Source organism: Triplophysa rosa, linkage group LG7 (genome assembly GCF_024868665.1).
Source record: "Triplophysa rosa linkage group LG7, Trosa_1v2, whole genome shotgun sequence".
Lineage (NCBI taxonomy): Eukaryota > Metazoa > Chordata > Actinopteri > Cypriniformes > Nemacheilidae > Triplophysa > Triplophysa rosa.
The window spans coordinates 3,818,840-3,837,561 of record NC_079896.1 but is presented as its reverse complement, the minus strand read 5'-3'; positions in this window follow the sequence as shown (position 1 = coordinate 3,837,561).

Here is an 18,722-nt window from a genome sequence, read left to right as displayed (position 1 = left end):
TTGATTAAAAGCAAAGTTTTCCCTCAGCTATTATTTTCTGAACAGCGCTGGCGTACTTCATCTTTCATTTCGCAAACATCATTCCAAACAACTGATCATGCATGCAGCCGTTCACTGAAGTGACGAGAATTGTCAACAGCTGAATGGGCCTCGAGAATGTAAATAACATCCTGCAGCATTATAAGAAGCCATGTTTTTGATATTGAATCTTTTGTTACACAGCTACACAAAGCAATGCAGAAAATCGCAGCCTTTTATGTCACATTCTGAGAAAATATCCTTATAACAGCCGAGAACGTAGGGAACGGTTAGCTCTTGAATCTTTGCCAAACTGATACTAGAATTGTAGTGACAAATGTGCTCGGAGCTTATGGGATAGGATGCTGTTTCGCGGAGCTCTCCGTTTTCCCACTTCCTAAATTTTAATCACAAATTCAGGGGATTCGCTCGCTGTGAAGTTTCAAGTTTGGTTTCGGGCCACGTCTTTCAAATAAGGTGTCCCCGTTAGCATGCTGTTAAGCGCTGGCGTGGAAGTGTTGGAAGCTGGAAAGTAACATGAATACTGATAAAGAATAAAGACGTTGATTGATAATGAAGTACTTTGCGATGTAAATATTCACCGCTCGTGGGTCGCTTCGGATTAGTGCGCCGGTGGTTTCCACAGAACAACTTCAAGGCCATAAGGGAATTACAAAATTAAAACTTTGTGGCAATAAATATCAAATGAGCCAGTGATCTGAACTGCAAACTTCATAACTGAACTTCAATTGAATCGTATGTATGAGGGACAAATGCGACTTGATGGCATGTCGACATCAAAATTCTTTATGGATCACAAAAAACATTTCTCTGTCTTGTAGATAAACTATTCTGTAAAAAGGAAACAATGTCATAAAGTGCAATTTAAGCTTAAGTGCACTATCTGAAGTGGAGTGCTGAGTATTGCACGCCCAAATAATCATTTAGCTCCACTTTTACAGTACGCATTACGAGGGCAGTCGCAATCGAGTTACCTGCGGTTAAGTGCTTTGCTCAAGAGTGCAACAGCGATGCATTCCTGACTTGGTTCCCGCAGGGCACCAACCAACAATCGTGCGATCACCAGCCATTAGCTGCGAACATTTGCTTTAAACTAAAAATGGTGTCATGATCTACCCATCCTCATGTCACTCCAAACTCACATGACTTTTTAAAGCAGTTATTATAAAAAGGCCAGAGCATGTAGAGTAAATGGAAGAACAGACTTTTTTGTGTCGAATAAAAGATGGCTAGGGCAGTTGACAGTCAAGGGTCATTAGTCAGCGAATCCCAACCTCTTTTATTTAATTGTCAGTATTTGACTCACAATTTCTACACATTATTTTAGAACTTGGCATAACTAGTAAGATGCAGTGCCGTGCAGAGACCTTTGGAGGGGCAGGTGCTCAAGACTTACTTATAACGCATTCCGCCCATGCGCGACCGCGTTTTGTCTGGTCGCACTCACATTCCGGCCAGTCGCAAATTCCTTTCCGGGGGGGCCCTCTACGTCCGATCGTGAAAAGGGCACTTTGGGATCTAAAAGGGCACTTTGGGCAAAGGGGTAGGGGCTCTAGCACCCTTCACACACCCACAACCCCCCCCCCCCCATAACCTGCCTGGTAAGCTGTATATTCATTTGTTATAAAAATGAATCTTGTTTTAACCTAATGCATGTTTTGTATAGACTCGGATCTTAATGGTATAGTTTACCGAAAAATGTTGTCATCATTTATTCACATTTGTGTTGTTCAAAGCCTGTATGTACTCTAAAAAAATCAGTAAAAATAGGGCACAATATATTGTATTAATATGAAGGAATGTTCTGTATTCATTTTTACAGTTGTTTTACCTGTATTTTACATTTTGCACTGCAGTAAATTGCATTTTAGCATTAAAGGTGCCATGAAGTAAAACCACAATTTTAACCGGAGCTTTTGTTATATAAGAGGGAATCGTATTCACGCGAACATGTAAGTGTCAGAACTGAAAACCCCCTTGTTACTGAGATTACAACTGTTATTGACACCAGGCCCAGCGAACGCCAGGTTCTGGAATGCACCTATCCATTGATAGGTTAAACACCGCCTCCACTAGAGAATATCAACGACTACTTCTCTAGCCCCGCCCACTGGTTCGCGCATGACAATTCTGAAGTAACACAAGTTGCGCGGAACCAGATAGAGCGAGCAAGCAATAAACATGCCTTTAAAGATCGCAAAATATTGTGGAGTCAGTGCCTGATTGTGGAAGCACACAGTCGCTGCATAACCTTCCTTCGGATTCCGACATTAGTAATGTGTGGCTGAAGTTTATTTTTAAAGATGTTACAGCTCACGTGGGTAAAACATTACCGCGGATTCCTTTGTGAACCAGGCAGAGGTCGACGATGGATTTGTGGAGAGACTAAAATTAAAAAGCAGTGCTGTGCCGTCAATATTGGATACGATAGGAATGGCGCAGCAATCTTATGTGAGTACAACATTTTTGTACTATGCGTCACTATTGCTTTGTTAGAGATCGCTTGATATGTCCTGAAATACAGATGCGGGGAGGTAATTTATAAATCACAAGAGGTCTCCAAAACTGCAAATGGTGCTAATGTATAACCTAACGTTACGTCTCTAAACAAATTCACAGTAGGCTCCAACTAAGTTTACTATGCAAACTGCTATCCAATCATAGCAGTGGGCATTTACTTCCAAGTCTTCATGGCGGAACGCCTATTAAAACCGATCGTTTGTCAAGCTGGCAAACCCGGGTAGAAAATAGCCTATTACTTTTTGATTTTGATGTTTTTGAATGTAAAAACCACGCGAACATCATAAGTAGACCTCATACAACAGTATAAAACAATAAACAAGCCCAGTTCATCACACCTTTAATGGAAATGTTCATTAAAATAAAGGAAAATGTACTGGTAATTTTCTGCCAGTACTTCATCCGTTTTCACGGGATTTATTTTACAGTGTGACTCTCACCTCTGTACAACACAAAAGAAGATATTTTGAGAAATGTCTTAGTGGTTTTGTGTCCATACAATGAAAGTCAATGTGGTCCAGTGTTATTTGGTTACCAATGTTCTTCAAAATATGCAGACGTATGCAACATTCCTTTGCAGATGAAGGAAAGTAATACAGGTTTGGAATGACATGAGGGTGAGTAAATGATGACAGAATTTTCATTTTGGGTGAACTATCCCTTTAATTTAATATACATTGTGATTTGTCTATAATTTATGAATAACTTCCAATCTAACTTTTCATTTCTAGCAGATCAAAGCAGTCAGCTAGTCCTAGACTGTAGGCAATTTCAAGAACTTGGTTACATACTTATTGTGTGCACTTGTAGACTCATACACATTATTAATGATGATTAATGCATTCACACCCAGTACGTGTTGCTCCATGGCTGCACATTTAAATACAGTTCTAGATGACTGCTGTGAAGACGAACAGCTTCACTCCCTCATCCTGCCCTTCACACATCATCTTTGCCTTGCTTTTATAACGCAAGCCGTTGACACATGCTGACACGCGGTAACGCTCAAATCACACCGTGTATCACTAACATCTTCACTATTTCGCCCTCTGATCTGTTCCTGCGCCCCATGTCTATGAATAACTCCATTTCTCCTGGGACAGTAACACAATCAGCTGCTAATGCCGTTTCATTAGCTGTCCTCTCATGCGGGCGCCACCACGCACAAACACACAAACAGAGACGCTTTTCTCTGAAATTCACAAACACAGAGACACCGCATGTGGTTCTCTCGATGTGGTTTTGCGCATAGAGAGATCCAACGTCATGGAGAGATCTACTTTTTCCCCCTTTTCTAGATGATTAAGTACTATTCTATATCAAAGAAAAAGCATGAAAGGACCTTTGTGAATACTAAGAATTTATTTTTTGTCATGTTTTTCTGGTTTTCAGTCATACAAACAGGCTGGAGATAAACTGAGAGCCAGGAGAGGTTGAATAAAAAGATGCGTCGCTCTTATCAAGTATTATCAAGTATTTATTTGTCATGTGCATAGATGTCGGTGACAAGTTGAAATGCTTGTTGTAAGGTTCAGGTAATCTACAGCAAAAAGTTGTATTAAAAATTTAATTTAATTTAATTACAAAACATAAAATAATTAAATTTAATTCAGTTTAATAAAAATTCAAATAAATTTTACTAAGTAAAACAAATTTAAGGATAGCACAAAAAATGCGTATATAAAATATAAACAATAAAAACGTACAATAATAATTATTAATATTTTTTTTGTAGCAATTTTGCATGATGTTTATACATTTAAATGTAGGTATATGTGCAAGTATAGTGCAAAACTTTAGTTTTTTAAACTTTTTGGGTTAAAAATGAGTACAAATCTGTTATTGAGCAAATGCATTAAAAAAATCCTTACCTTACCTCTATTCACAATGCTAAGCTTATAATAATGATTTATAATTTGAGCAGACGGGTTGGATTATTTTAAAGTCAAAAATAGACCCAATTCACCTTACATTTATTTTCATACTAAAGCGACTTTCAAGGTTTAAGCACATATTGTGCTTAAGTTATGACAATAAGCTAGTCATGTACCCACAGAAAATGTCAAGTGCAAAGACGAGATCTTACTACAATAAGAGCTAATCACCAAGACAATTGCAATAAAGTCAGTGTAAGGTACGTTCTTAAACCAGTGCCAATAAAACCGATTGTAGTTCTATTAAGATAAAGAAGTGCTGCTTTAAGCAATTATAAATGGTTAGGCTTGGGGGTTATTTTATTATTTTCATTGACTTTTTGACAGGCCGGGGACAAAAGACCATTATGCTGCCAAGCTCGACCTATAATACAGGCTAATTATAAGTGATTAAATTGTTCTTGAACTATATTTGTCTATATGAGTCAATAGGTCAGCTGGGAACTGTTCATCATAGAACGAACGTCTTTTCAGTTATTACATTAACTGTAAGGAGAAAACCATCAGGACATCATGGAGACTTTGGGTTCGGACTGTGCATCTTTACATTGGTGAATTAAGGACAGTTCACTCAAAAATGAAATTTCTGTCTTCTCATGTTGTTCCAAATCTGTATAAATGTCTTTGTTCTGATGAGCACAAAAGAAGATATTTTGAAGAATGTAGAAAAGCAAGCAGTGAGGCACTTTTGACTACCATTGTAATTTTTCCTACTATGGTGGCCAAGAGCTGTTTGGTTACAAGCATTGTTCCAAATATCTTTCTGTGTTCAACCAAACAAAGGAGGGTGAGTAAACGTTGACAGAAATTTTATTTTTGTGTAAACTGTTTAAGGCATTGCCTCGATTCTGTTCATTTAGCAAACTTTTGTCCAAAGTGATTTACAGTGCATTCAGAGTTATCATTTTTTTGTGTGCTCCCTGAAAATCAAACCCACGACCTTGACATTGCTAGTGCCATCATTCTTTACCAGTTGCGCTATTAGAACCCAGTTACAGCCATGATGCAATGTCCTATAAAAGCCATAATAAAATCAACTGAAAGCCTTACCAGAAGGGCCAGAACTATATGTGTTACGTGGTATTAATGGGTTAGGTGACATCAGACAAAAAAGGGTTATTTCAGAGGTAGAGCAAGGTGTTACGTTTGATGAAAGGTTTAAAAGGCATTTTGCATGAAGTCTTTGCATCATGTTGCCTCACCTAGACCAATATTGTTCTCACAATCATTTAAAAGATGTGAGAGAAAAAAAGTATAAATGCCTAAATATACATTAAATGGTTATGTTGAAAGTGTAAAATGGGACCTGGTCACTTGCAGGATTTTCTAATTATCGTAACGGATTGAAAAATACAAAATATACATTTTGCTCATGCCTTTTTAGATCTTAATTTTTTTATTTTTTTTATATTACGGGAAATAGCATTTAACTATAAAACTGTGTCAACTTAATCTCATGGCAGTTTGTAACTATTTTATAAATTTCTACTAATTTCATTTACATGTTTCAGTTTGCGGTGACGGTTTAGGGGCTTCATTATTTTTTGTGATAATCGTACATTTTTGTACATGTCACATCATACACAGCAAAAATCGCCAGTGTTAAAAAAGGTCAAATTAACACTCACAGTGTTTATATAATCCACACTTTGAGAGTGTGGATTATATATACACTGTGCGTGTTAATTTGACCTTTTTTAACACTGGCGATTTTACTGTGTACAAATTCTTACGAATTTGCCACCTTGTAAAATATTTACGAATGAGATCAGGCTGTTTTTCCCGAAATGGAAGGAGCACGAGGTGATTCTTCCGCCCCTAAATAACTTGATTTACTCTCTTTCGGACATCTTTATGGATTGTGGGTGGCACTTCCTCGCTGCATGCTATAACCTCGATGTAATTGCATCCACTGCATGTCCACCAAATTCAATTACTCATCTTCACATGACCTAAAGCCGCACACAACAATAACCTTGTCAAGAGGTGGTTGTTTAAACGACTGTATATATCTCTTTAACATCCCCTTTCCCCGACGTCAGCAGTGAAATGTGGTGAGCTCAGACCGTGAGTGTGGATAGGCATTTTAACAGCACATGCGGAATTTAATGCGTGAGGCTCTGGGTGTGTGTGTGAGATTGTCATATTTGATTGATCATATTTGCGTGAAGTGTCTGCAACAAGGGTTGTTTACTTCAATTTGCAGTCTGCCACGCGCCGAACACTGGATAATTAATAAGACATCTTAACAGTCGTTGACCAGAGCAACCCGTCAGACAGGCTTCTTGATTCATTGATGATATCATCAGCATTTTCATATCATTTTTCAAAACATTATATGCTGTTACATTCGCACTCAGTATGGGTAATTACATTTCCCCTGAACCGTTGTAGACAGTATCTAGAGCAGGGGTGTCAAACTCGATTTCATCCCGGGCCACATCAGTATTACGGTTGCTCTCAAAGGGCCGGTTGTAACTGTAAGACTATATAAATGTATCTCTTTTATCACACTTCATAATTACATCTGCATTTAATTACTCCTTTTGGTAATACCTCAATTAATACCTAGTTTTGACAGTAAAAGACCAGTAAAATAAAGTGTATTCAAGTGTACAACTATTGTACAGTTTATTTAAAAAAATAAAAAACATGTTTCTGTATGAACACATAGTCGGTCTGCATAGTGTTTCTTGACAAGCTAACATTTTTAAAGGCCTTTCTGGTCAGGGCACACTTGCTCACATATCTTCAGCATACACTGCTTTAAAAATGTACCTTCTGAAAAACACTTGGTAACTCGGGCGATTTCTTCAGCCACAATAAAGCTGGTTTTCACGGCTGCATAATTTTTTGCAGAAGCATTTGTTTTTTTCAAGTCTTGTACCATTTGTTGCTTTTCTTGGTGGCTAAGGTTAGCATACGAAGTGTGCTAGTTTTCGAAGTGCAGACGTAAATTGTACTGTATTCTTTAAGCACAGCCACCCCTGTTGAAAAAAACAGTATATGCTGGGTTAGGTATGTTTTGATGCTGGTTGGACCAGCTTAAACCAGCTATGGACCAGCACATGACCAGCTAAAGATCAGCTAAACCAGCACAAACCAGCATCAAAACATACCAAACCAGCATATGCTGTTTTTTTTTAACAGGGATGGCCTCCTGGCAAAGACGACACACCGGCTTGTTTCCATTAAGCACAAACATGTATTTGCCTTCCCATCCCTCTTGAAATAGCCTCCCCTCTGCATCAATTTTTCTTTGTTTGACATGATGTAATCTAATTAATATTTATATATCATATCACTCACTTATTACAAGGCTCGTTGGAATGCTTTATTCTGATTGGCCAGTCGCGACATTTGCAGGTTCATTATTCCCAGATAACAACCTCTCAAAACTAATAACACAGGGTAACCCGGACGCAACAAATCATTTTGACAGGTTTTTTTGACAAATTAAATATAAATATGTCTTTTAATAACATATATGACATTATATTTACAAATTATTAAACCAAATTGAATGTTCGTGACATTTGAACGTCGTTTCTTACCTTAAAACCGAAAGTAAACAGCTTTTCCTGTTAGGTCTGCATTCAGTAAAAATGAGCTAATAAAATATTTCAAATTCACATTTCATGTCCAGTTTTTTTCTCATGTGGCAAGTATCCTGTGTAATAAGCGGGATAATGTACAAGCAGCCGGCTGTTATCGCGAAATAAGCCCCTCCAGTGTGAAACAAGAAACAACCTGATCGCACTGGAGGGGCTTATTTCTGCGATATATACGGACACTGCCACCTACTGGCTAGATGTCGTCATCGCGCAGGTAATAAAGTTGAGTTGCATTTTCAGGTCGTGGACATAAAATGTATAATAACAATACAATAATTTGTAAGCTCTCGAGGGCCACATAAAATGAGGGGGCGGGCCGGATTTGGCCCGCGGGCCTTGTATTTGACACATGTGATCTAGAGGATCATTCTTTTGCATCTTTCATCTTGAATAGACATTTGAATGTAGTCAAGTTTGTCGATCTGTTACGATATACATAACACACATATAATATGCATAACTATGTCTTCAGAGGTGTATAAAGACCTTACGTAATGAAGCGTTATGTTTTTATTACCTTAGAACTAGCTAATTCTATCTACACCCTATATGCATGGAATTCGTCGTGTTGTTTCTACAGTAGCGCTTAATGGATAAACTGCTCTACAGAGCGCGTTTCGTAAATGTTATTTCTTTCAGCAAAGATACTAAAACGTGACGACATCTTAGTCCTGTGTCAGACACCGTAGTTCTTTGAAAGGGAAGAAGGGAAGAGGGATGGAGTGAGCCGTTGGTTTCAATTAACAACCTCACCACTAGATGCCGCTAAATTTCATACACTGGACCTTTAAAGTAAGTTTAAAGATGGGTAAAATAAATGATAGTATATGAGATTGTTCACGCGTAAAGTGTGCAAGCAATGAAGAATATAATGTAAAGAGTGCATTCTAAAAATGCTGTTTCAAGTTTCAATTCATGGTTGGGTAAAATATTGGTTTACATCAGCCTAGAAATGTCCATATTTTACCCAACCAAATTACAGTAACAAATATTAATTTTATAGAATTTACTGTTGTATTTTACAGAATGTTCACGAATTTTGTAAAAAATGTCAAATGACCGAAATAGACTGCAACAGTACTGCACCTTTATGACACATTTTGATCTTTTTAATCTTTCTCCAAAAGGTTTTTTTTGCTGATGTCACCAGACTCTCTTGTTAAATCCACCCGATGTCTTATAAGAACAACACAAATCAAATTACACAGAAAATTGCTTGCGTAGCTGTTCACTTTCTAGGTTATCCAATTGGGATGTACACGCAAAACAAGAAGGGGACATAAAAATTAAGATTCCTGTAAGCAAGGTGCAACACAGAGAATGCTCATTGACAACAATTGATTAAAATCAGGTCGGAGCATGTACACTAAACACATATGCATGACGTCTTATAAGTCTTATACAATCTTATATAAATGCACCGTGTTGTTCGGCACGTAACTGTACATGTATACAAAATAATGATTTGTAAACATGAATGCAATGTGGTTTATAGAGACGTACACAAACTCTTGATAGCCATCTCCGTTTTGCCTGTTTCCTCGATCCACTGAAGTTGATAAGAATCTCTCCCGGTCTCTCTCTCTTTCACTGTCAACTGCAGAAATCATGCATCAAAAGGCAAATCCATCCATGGGAGCTGTGCGAAATGGCTGCGAGCGGCATGTGTAAAATATTAAGACCCCCTGACTCAATCTAATCCATATCGCCCTCCTCCTCACTTATCATTGTGTGTGAACAGCCGATAGGCCGTTCTCCGTCCTTCAGTGTACTGTGTCTCCCGCAAGACCTCACCTCAGCATGGCCACCGGTACGTTGACAGTTTACTCCACATCTCAATCATTTCTTTCATAATCTCCAGCGACTTCCTCACTTTGCTATCAGCCAAAATGCAGGTGGTCTGAAAGGTGGTGTGTCATTTTTTACGTGGTAAAATACAGATTTCCATCTCAGTTTAACATGCAGAGATGACCTAAAATAAAATTTTAAGTTTAAGAAACCATTTGGATATAGTTAATGTGAGGCTTAATTGTTATACATTTTGCATGTGTAAATGAAACTCAATGCAGTTAATATGCGAATAAAACATTACTTCACTATCGATGGCTTAGACGCAGTGTGCATTGAGACCAGGATGATAGACACCCAATCTCGTTTGCCAATAAAACCTAGCGGCCCTTTGTAGGAGGAAATGGAACATCAGGGCCGTCATTGATTCCACCCTCCAAAAACCAGCATGGATGCACATCTCCAATTAAAGAGATTTGAGAAAGAAGATGAGCTTGCAACATTTCTCCAGCGCTGCCGCTCTCCCGCACCCTCTTTTTGCCAGCTCTCTGTCTTTCTCTGAGAATAACTAAGCTGTTGCATCTGATCTCCACCTGTTCCTCCTGTGCTAACATGCTAAGCTAATCTGCTCATTACAGATGATTCAAATGTGTGTTGGCAGCACAGTAGTGGGTCAGCCGGCCTTGGCGAAGCGCGGATGGATGTTAATTAAAACGCACTTGGCGCGGCCTGCTATCTGTCTGTTCCAATACACGGCACATGTGGAGCAAGAGAAACCTGTGGTGTGTACGCCATGGTGTTTGGAGTTGTGATTAAGGACTTGGATATGGAATTCTGCTCGGCTTCCTTCCTACTGTTAAGTTCACTAAGAAGACATTTTAAAGACAACATTGTTTTGTTTAAATGCATAGAGATAAAAAAACTTTTAGAAGGTTGACGATAGTTTCAGTCAATAGGCCTGTACCATTAGGAGCATTAGGAGGTCAGGATTAAATGTCACATTGGGAAACTATACTTAATTTTCATATTATACTATATATTTTTTTATCTGTAATTCAAAGAAAATAACCAACAGGATCATTTTTCATATTTTTCAGTTTAGCAAGGGTCAACTACATCGCTGAAATGGTTAAAATGTTTCCCTGAAACAAAGTATTTTTGGGTATAATGGGCAGTGTTGGGTGTAACTAGTTACTAAGTAATTAGTTACTGTAATTTAATTACTTTCCCCTTGAAAAAGTATAGTAAGGGATTACTCTGCAATAGTGGAATTGACATCAAAATTCAAAGTCTAACTTTAAAATCCTTGCTTTAATGTATAATTCTCACATTTGTAATACTTTGGTCAGTTAATAAGAGTACTTTATGTAGTTTAATATTATTGATTTGAATGAATTAAATAAGCCCTTTCATGCCTATCCTTGAATCACTTAACTAATCAAGGTTGATGTAGGATATAGAAAGTAATTAGTAATAAGTAACTAAATACTTTTTGGAGAGAGTAATTTGTACAGTAATCTAATTACACTATTGAATATGTAATTAGTAACTAGTAATTAGTTACTTTTTCAGAGTAACTTACCCAACACTGATAATGGGTTAGGTCAAGTTGTCAAGCGTGCTTTGTGCTCATGTTGTTTTTAATTTTTTGTCTTTTTATCACTACTTAATATGTCGATAAACAGCAAGTTTCTGTTGTGACAACTTATCCCATATAGTGTAAATGCTATTATTGCTATAGGGGCATGTTGTGTTTTTTTCAGGTGACGACAGGTGGCGACTCTTTTGTATTCAAGATTTTAAGGTGAGAAATTAAAAAAAAATGCTGTGTGTCATTTAAAACTGACCATAGTTTAAGAGTAAAAAATGTGTCTCTCCAAAAATAAAATGTAAATGATTAACATTGACTCGCTCTCATGCACTGTTTGCCTTGATCCTTTCTTGTAAACAGCAGAAGGAACGGATTAACAGATTCAATATCTCTGTGAGTCAGATATGAGAAAACGGAAAATTTAATTAGCTCATCCCTTACCAAACAGATGAGTGCTATGTTTAATTCTTATTAAAACATTTCTGTCCACCAGCTGTCACTGAATTAGTCTGAAATTAAACATTGGTGGAATATCTGCGATAACAAGCCTGTTTGACACTTACGTGGCATTTGACCAAACAGCCACATCTGTAGCATACATATAAATATATTTAGACAGATAAGATAATGTGTGCTTTGTTAGTTAGACTTCTTGTATTTTAATCTCGTTTATTTCTGCTAAATAATTTGTATGTTGTTATTTGTTAAACCAAAGACATAGTAAATGAATTAAAGTAAATGAATTAAAAAGGGTCTAATGTTGCTGGAATTACAAAAGTTAGATTAGCAAATGCATGCAAAGACAGGTGTGTAAAAAATGTCAGTTATTGCACTCACTCATATAGAACAAACGCTGGCATTGTGTAGCATCTTTTATCCCCTACAATTTTGTAACAATGACACTTGTTTGTTGACAATCGAACAGCTGCAAAGCTTGCGGCATTGCCATTTTGTTTCCCTACATTTTATATTTAAAGCAACGGAACACCTTTATGGAAATCTGGGACATCATTTTGGAAAATTATCTGCACGTCTTCAAATTTCCTCCACATGATTTCGAGCGGGTCTGAATAATAGTTTAAAACCAGTGCTGATTCCAGATTTGCAGGGAACCAATTTCCACATGTGTTCTCTTTGCATTAACGACACAACTAGAGATGTGCTGGTGAAGGTCTCTCCCAAGGACAGCTGTTAGTTGAGAGTGTCCACATGAAAGGATGCTGTGATTGAAAATTGTACCTTAGATTGCAGCTGACTCTCCTAAGTGAGTGAAAGGCCCTTTATTCGCCCTGTTGTGCACGTGATTTTGGCTTGTTGTATGTGTGTGGGCTGAATTAAGAGGTCAACCTGTAACTTCTTTACCTGCCTGTCGTTTCCTGAATAATCTGATGGTGGACTGATTTTGTTTAATGCGCCATTGAGGTACAGTAAATGACCACTAAGCCTGCAGTTGTTGCATTTTAAAGGTGGAATTTAGATTCTTGCTTTCGATTTCAATTGTTTTCGTGAAAAAGTAGCTTGAAACTCATGATAAAATCGACACGGTTACATACAGTAGAGACCACATTTCAAATCTGATTACAATGCATTACATATTAAATACCAACTTTGCTCAAAGCTATGAAAATGAATGTCAGACACAAAAAGCTTTATAACGAAAGCGGCCTTGATGCACGTTGACTCTCCTCAACGTTATACGTAGAAAAACGTTTCTTTTTCACCCAGGTGTTTTGTTGACTTTTCACGACACATAGCAAATATATTATGTTTCTCATTGTTTATCATAGCACTTTTGTAAGATAGACGCAATTTTCTCACTGCACTGGCGGTCCATCTCAGCACTTACGCTTTTGTTCGGTCACCCTCATTGTTCGAGGGAAACGTTCAAAGCTTTCACTCCAATTTAAGGAACACGTGAATGGATGTATGAAAGCTAGTTGAATGGAAGTTGGTGAGCATTTAAAAGCAGTAGACATTTGCTTCATCTTAAGCGAAGCAAATGACGCTTGATTTATCGCATCAGTTTCATTTACTCCTGTTTACTTCTGACTTATGTACAGTCAAAAATAGGTGCATAGAGTGATAGACATACAAAATAAAACACAAACTAACCCATAAAGATGGGCTTCCTAATGTAATTTTGTGCATTGACAAAGAAAAAACTGCATGCTGTACAATGAGGATGATGCTCTTAATGCCAAACCTCACTTTAAAATAATCTATTTTTACTTGACCTCTTATAAAACTTTTATACTAAAGGCATGACCTATCATAGGCAGGTTTGTTCAATAATGTAAAATCATTTTAAAGTGCTCGCTGTATAGTACAGTAGAGATTGAGTTTTTCACTGTGAATCTTCAGTTGACCCTGTCCTATGGCATTTTGCGTGTAAATACAGATCATAAAAAATCGTTGTCAATTGTGCCCGATTTTCCAGCCCGTTTTCATCAATCTGCATACAAATAACACGAGTTTACGCTTTCCGATTGCGTGTAATGCATACTCTAAAGTTCAAATTTTGCATTCGTACAATCGTTCCAATTAACTTCACTGGAGAGCAGACGCGTCCAATGACGCTACGAAATTATATGTCGTGGTGTAATTTAGCCATCATGACGTGTAGAGTGTGATTGTTCTTTTAATCGGACACCGTATTTTGTGCATGTTTATTATTTCGTTCACGCAATTTAGACTGCGTTTGAGCATGTAACCCTTTTCCAATCGGAAAGCTCATGTTATTTATACATAAATCGAGGTGATCAGGTTGGATTTTCACTTTGTTATTTAATGTTTCGCCACTTGTTCTAGCGACTTCTACGTGGGCCCGAGGACGGGGAATCCTTGACATTTAAACCCATTCGCACACCGGGGCTGCGTGACTTGCAAGCGCAGTGGGAATGGCCTCCAGCTGTGAATTGGGATGAAGCTGCGGAGTTTAAGACGTTACAGTGATGTTGTAAGTAGCCGACAAATTGGCTCGACACGACCTCTTTTGAACTACAAGACCTGTCTAAGACCTATATGCTGCTCAAACTAGTGACCCCTGACCTTTCTAAATGCCAGGAAGTGCCTGCTATTAGAGAAACGATGGAGCCATTCAGAGTACAGACAGAAGGTCTTCAGCCAAGAGAAAAGAAGTCCACTGGAGTGAGTTTGACCACGTTTTGCAATGAGTAGGATCATGGAAACTTTCATGGACTTTTAAAAATGAATTTGGATTAATTAAATGGAAAGGATAGTAATTAAACAGCTAATTATGATAAACAAACATACGGTCAAATACAAAACTTTGGACAACAGGAAAAAATTTGGATGTTCAAATCAACAATAAACAAACGTTACTGCGCATCCATGCTTTTGTGGCCCCCCACTTAACTTCCGGTACACATCCACAAAGAATAGAGTCGCTGCAGATTATTTCTGATAACGGGCCAAAGAAATATCAAGTAAATTACTAGCTAGCAAGTTGAAAGTATGTTTGGCCAGTATTATTTTGGGTTAGTAGAAGAACAGTTATGGCTTAACTTAAATGCTACAAAGTCACACGACCCGTTCAACAAGTTGTTTATTTAATACACTTATACAACAAAATATTAACAAAGTAATATTAACATAAATTAAATGAAATATAAATAGTTATATTATTAGCCACTAGCCAAACCGATAAACAAACACAGACCGGAAGTTAACTTCGGGCCAGGCGCGTGCGTCCGATAAAACTATACCTATACCGTCTATACCTTTGGACCATGATCAGGTATTGAAAATATTATCTTCAGTCAAACTGAAGACACAGTAAATCATGAAAATGGGTTTGAGAATGTTAGGTACATTATACTCTAAGGTCATATCCTTCACATTGATTCTTACCACTGACCCAAGAATTATATCAATACATTATTGAGTAGCTTATTAACCTGAAGTTCATCCTCGTCAATGTTCTATAAAAAAGCATGATACAATCGCAAAATACATTTTAGACTTTCACATTGTATGTGTGGCATGTTGTTTTTAGGGTTTTAGGTCCGAAAAGGGTCATCGTTTCAGGAGGCCAATATCTCACTGTCTCTCTCTCGCTCCACATTATTGTTCCAGTGATATGGAAATGACTCAAAGTGCAAAGCATTGATGCATGGATGCAAAGCACAGATGCTGGATCGTATGTTTTGTTACTACTACTACGTATACATTAAATTGATTATTTAAATGTATTATACCATTTGGGCCATTCTTGTAAAATGGCTGTGCTCTAATTTTATTTCTTTTCTTACTGCATTTCAGACTACGTAAGAGATTGTGGGGCATGTCTGGACCTCTGGCAGTTACTCAGTAGTCTTCACCTCCATCACACTACCAGCGTTGCGTCTGACGATGTGTTAACACTCGATCTCTGGGTGTTACTAGAATTCATCTTCTGGCCATGACATTTGTGCAGTACAAGTCTAGGATTGTACTTGTTTGAAAGATTCCACTGGTGAGCATGGTCCAGTTAGGCACTGTAGGTAGATGTCAAACCTATACCATTTTTCTTTGGGAAAAATGCGTCTTTCTCCATTTGGAGGCATTTTAAAGCTGCTGTGTATTTTAACAGTATATGATTTTTTCAAGAATTATAATGTATTCATTTAAATATAATATTTTATGTCATAATTATATTTTCATCTAAGCTTTTAGTGACTGATTATTTTGGGAGGGCTCTTTAAAGCTACAGTCCTTGACTTTTGCATCTATAGCACCATTTTGGTTTCATACATAAAATTGTAGGTTATCCGACCCGAGAGCTCAATTTATTACACTAAATCATTACGCTCTAAAAAAAAAGCTGGGTTATTTTCAACACTATTTTACAAGGTGGCTGTTTCTTTTTTTAGATACATTTTTGGGATTTTTTGTCTCAGTACAGTAGGAGAGGGGACAGGAAGTGAAGTGGGAGAGAGAAGGGGTATGGGATCAGAAACCATGAGCTGGGACTCGAACTCGGGTCGCCTGAAGTAAACCCATGGCACATATGTCAAAGCACTGCCCACGATGCCATCGGCTCCAACACAAGGTGGCTATTTCAGAAGAATTTTTCCAATTTCAATCCTGCAAAATTGTACGATTATTTACAAAAAAACAAGCTTTTGCTTTCAAACCTAACCGTCCCTCTATATCCTACGAAAAACGTACAAATGAAATTATACGAATTCATATGAATTAGCCAACTTTTGCCATGCTTGTGTTGGAAAAACTGATTTTTCATATAAAAAAGATGACCCATTTCATATTGCGAACTTCCAGTAAACTTCCATCAAGGTGAAGGGGCATTCTAACACAACTTTTCAAGGTATTATAGACCTCCCGCAGTCCCCTGGTGTTGACATATTCAGTGAACTGTCCAAGGACACAGCGCAGCGGCTATTATCCCGATGAGAAAGAATTATTGAGACTCGATTCGTCAATATGCTTACACTTAATGAGGTGCTCTGTTAATTAATGGGTGCCCATCGCTGTACATAATTACCTCTGAACTGATAAGTTCAAGAAATTGACCAATTTACCAGCAGATATTTCCATAAATCCTTCAACTGGTAAAACAAAGGGGAAGTATGGCTGAGAACATGTTGACAGTCTGGTTCTCGACTTGCCCATAATATGCTGTGGAGTGAATAATACCCCCATAGTGAACAATTTATTTCCCTGCAAAAACGTCAAACAGCCTCACCCAAACACTGTATATTTATGATTCTGGCCTTCTGGCGGAGTTACAGGCTATCTCGGGCTGCCACCAGCTCAGGTTTTTGTGTTACCTAAGGCAACACTGATTTGTTGCTTTGAAATACAGCCGCAGCATCAGAATTGCCTTTGTGACTAATGACGGACTAGAAGAAAGAGCTTGCGAACGTGTTAACCAAAATTTCATGGCTCATTTTTTCCTCCAGTTTTTTTCCTGTATAAACCCTATAATGATTTCTCTCGGCTCCGTTAGAGACAACACAGAAACTTGGCTCTTTTTGATATTGTTGCGAGCTTTTCTCAGAGGAACCGCGTGGCATTTCGCTTCTGTTTTCTCATGTCGAATTTTCAATAAGCAAATCGCTGCGTGAGGAGCTCAGACAGATATCCAATCCTTTGTCTTCACCAGTCAGTTTAATAGAATCTCTTCAGGGCTTTTTTTCCACATTAACAGGATTCAACAAATCTTGAGAGCGCTATGAAGAGCGTTCCACTCTCAAGGGATGCAGAGAAGCTGTGAATTTGGATGAGTTTCAATTGGAGCAGATGTGCAGGAACTAACATGAGTTATTGATGCTTGGATTTTCTTACATGCTCACGACGTCTCTCAACTGTTTTTCCTTATTTTGGCTACTTGTAGTAACTCCTGTTTTTTTTGTCTTCAAACTTTTTGCAATTGTCTTTCTTTTTCCACCCACACCCCCTCAATCTGTCACTTATTCCTCACACCTACCACGTTATCATCGATTGTGACACATCTATATTTGTTCGCCCTGATACATTTTACATCCCCTGTGAGGAATTGAATTAAAATCAGTTTAATGTAATCGTGTAGCTCTGGGCTCAAGGCTAAGCTGTTGCTTGCACAGAAGGATGTCTCATTCAAAAAATAAACAAAAAATAAGTGTGGAATGGGTGCATAAGCCCTACGGAGACACGATAAATACCAAAGAAAAGCGTCTTTGTAATCCTTGCCCCAAGTGTTGCTGTCTGGCATTGTCTTGTACCTTAGACAGAGGCACAGACACACTAAGTGTGTGCGTCTGTTCATGTGTCTTGTTTATGTAGCAAGTCTTTTGTTATATATTTCCAAGGAACAATATTCAGTGATAGATTTGAATACAAATTACAATCACAGCAACATCTGGTGCTTCTAGAAAGATGTTTATTACATTTACTGTAAAAATGTCATACAAAATAAGAAACATTTCATCTGAATCCTTCTCAGTGGGCATGTTTTAAAAAGCTTAACTGGTCAGTTGTTTAGTAGCCTACTGTAAGCAACAGAATACACTGTATTGATTACTGTATCCTTCTGCAATGTACCCTTCCAAAAATACAAAAGTAATGCTCAATTCAATTTTCAATTCAAATGTATTTTGTAGTGCTTTTCAGGGATTTGTATTTTTGCAAAGCAGCTTTACAGAAAAATTCCAACATGACCAATTGTGTGTCACGTGCTTTTTTCAATGCAACTTAATATATTACATTAAATGCCGCGCACGAATTGCGCGCTACGTA